Here is a 2,733-nt window from a genome sequence, read left to right on the forward strand (position 1 = left end):
TTCTCCTGGGACCTCAGGCTGGTGGTGTACAGAACCCAGGGAACACCTGCTCACTGGAGAACAAGTGAACCCTTCAAATAATTTTAAGGGAATCACTTTCTAGACCCTCAATTTTCAATTATGCTCTTTCCTGCCAAGTCTATCTAGTGTCTGCTGGTTCTTTCCTCCCCCATTTTTAAAATCTTTATAAATGAAAGACAAATCTCTCACAAATCCTAAGTCTTATGAATGTGATTGACCCAGAGCACCAAACAAAGGAGCAGTTCCAGGATGCCTTGCTCCCTGTTAGAGCCAGTAGAAAATCCTGAATAGAGCAGTGCCTTATTTCATCCAAGAGAAAACTCTTGTTAAGACTCTAAGAACTTGTTTATCCATCCATCCATCCATCCATCCATCCATTTATCTTCTAGTTAGAATTCATTAGTGAGATGGTTGTCACAGGAGGAGGCATTAACATATTTATTTGAATTGAAAAATGAGGTAAGACTTTTAAAAAGTGACAGAAAGTGATTCTAATGGAGCTGATTGACTTGACAATGAGAACTGGGTTTGCTAAGTTATATGGTAGATATGTCTATAATTTGAACAAACTAAGTATGTAGCTCCAAGATTTTGATAAAAATCCATTCAGAGCTTATAGGCATCATAGAATATGTTGGAAATTAAACATAGGATGAAAAATTTTTTTTGTCAGTTTAAAATTATGTAGAATGCACATAGATTATTATTTTTAATTGTAAAGGACTAGGCAAGAACATATGAAGACAACTATTCTGGGGGTTCAACGGGAACCGGGTGAGCCTGGAGCAGTCTGGAGTGACTTGTTGCAGGAGACTGGGCTAGGTGCTGCAGTAGCCAGGAAGGCTCAAAGTAAGAAGGTGGGAAAAGCCATCTGGTCATTTGTTCAGTGTTGACAGCATGTTCAAGGACTGCGAGATTGTACCAAACATGTCCACTGGCAGAATGTCAGTGAGATAAGCCTCACCTTAGGACAGGCATCAATGGAGTGATAGGGACAATGACATTGGCCACCTCTTTCAATCTGAAAAGATCTGATATCTTTCTTGCTGGGGAACAGATGGAGGGCAGATTAGACAATGGGAAAGGTTGGAAAGACTTTGAAAGTCCCATGGATTTTAAGCCACACGAACAAAGCAGGATTTAATCAGTGTTAATCTCCCACCTCTTCTAATTCCCATAAAGTTATTTCAGTTTTTCTATTATGGGGTGTTTCTCATGCCATAGCAATTATTTGCTTATATGCTGGTCTCTTCCATTATTAGTCAGTTAGCTCTTCTATAACATGAATTACTTTTTACGTATCTTTGTAACACTGGTGCTTAGCACATCTTCTCTCAAGTGACAGTATCTTAATTACTTTTTTTTTTTTTGAAGATTTAAATAAACTTTATTGTTACAAGGGGGGTCCTACCGAGCACAGCCTTATAACCTGAAATATGTGGTCCCAGGATGTCACAATGGTGAAATCAAGAGGTCATGATTGCAGAAGAGGTCACTGTAACTGAAGGACATGGTCCGGGGAGGTGGGCCAGGAATGCAGCAGACATGATCGTAGCAGGCGGGGGTTGGTCAGGTCAGGGCGAGGGAGAGCACAGCCCCTTCACTCCCGCTTCTTGTAGCTCTCCAGGTGAGACAAGACCCAGCCCGATGGCAGGAGGATACACAGGAAGCAGGAGGTGAGCCCAATGACGATTTCCATGGTCCCAAGTTGCTCCTGCGGAGGCTTGGAATAGATCTGGGCACGCGGCACCAGGAGCCGCCGGGCCGGGCTAGTTAGGCCCCTCAGCAGAAGCGGCGACAGAGCAGACATGATCGCAGAGAACAGACTGTAGACGGGTAGCAGTCGGAGCCCAAGGTCGGAAAGTCAAAATGGCTCATCTTAATTACTTTAAAAAAAAATAATAATAATAAAAGAAATTCAAAAGGAAGGCAAAGAAGAATGAGATAGGGAAAGAGGGCTAATACTGAACTAGTCCTATGTATCTGGGACTGTGCGAGTCCCCCAAGTCCTCCAGCTGGAAATGAGACGCCTTCCTCTGACTGACCAGCTACTGGGCTTTGTCCATAGCTTTACCCTTTCAATTTGGTGTATAATCACTTATTTGTCACTAATTTCCATTCTGTTGTTAGGTATGAGAAATCTGATTTATGTAACTTACATGTAGATGACATGCTGTAGTAAAAAAGCTACACCTTGAGGAAAACAATTAATTTTAAAAAATTATTTTTCCTGTAACAATTAGACATAGAACATCCTGAAAATGCAAGCCTAGAAAAATAATTTAAGTTTTCTTTTTTTATTTATTACTTAAATTATTTTCATTTTGAAACTCTGTTCTCTCCATGAAATCCTTCATGATGGACACTACTGTTTCCTTGTTTCATTGCAATGACAAACTTGATTGTCATTTCTGTTATCTACCCTGTTTGACTTCGGTAACTGCCTCCCCAGCTCCTAGGATAGATCCTATAGGTGTAAGCTAATTGTGCAAATTCCATTCCCCTTGCAAATGCTTGGCTTAGAAATGGCCAGAGAACATTGAACAGAAGCATCCTTGTAGTAGGGAACTTAACTGCAGAAAAAAACCGAATCTCTTCAGCCTAAATACAATTTTAAGGAAAGGAAGATTCTCTTTAGGACATTGACCAGACATTAGGTAAGAGCAGAGAATTTTTTTTCCAAGCTGGTGAGGTCAGCAAGGATCTTAATTT

At 40.8% G+C, this 2,733-nt stretch overlaps 1 pseudogene; it reads right to left on the reverse strand.

Annotated features, from left to right (window-relative positions):
- Positions 1-1,396: 1,396 nt before the first annotated feature.
- LOC136328996 (cytochrome c oxidase subunit 8A, mitochondrial pseudogene) lies at positions 1,397-1,895 on the reverse strand (annotated as a pseudogene).
- Between the last annotated feature and the right edge of the window lie 838 nt (positions 1,896-2,733).

Source organism: Saccopteryx bilineata, chromosome 3, assembly GCF_036850765.1.
Source record: "Saccopteryx bilineata isolate mSacBil1 chromosome 3, mSacBil1_pri_phased_curated, whole genome shotgun sequence".
Classification (NCBI taxonomy): domain Eukaryota; kingdom Metazoa; phylum Chordata; class Mammalia; order Chiroptera; family Emballonuridae; genus Saccopteryx; species Saccopteryx bilineata.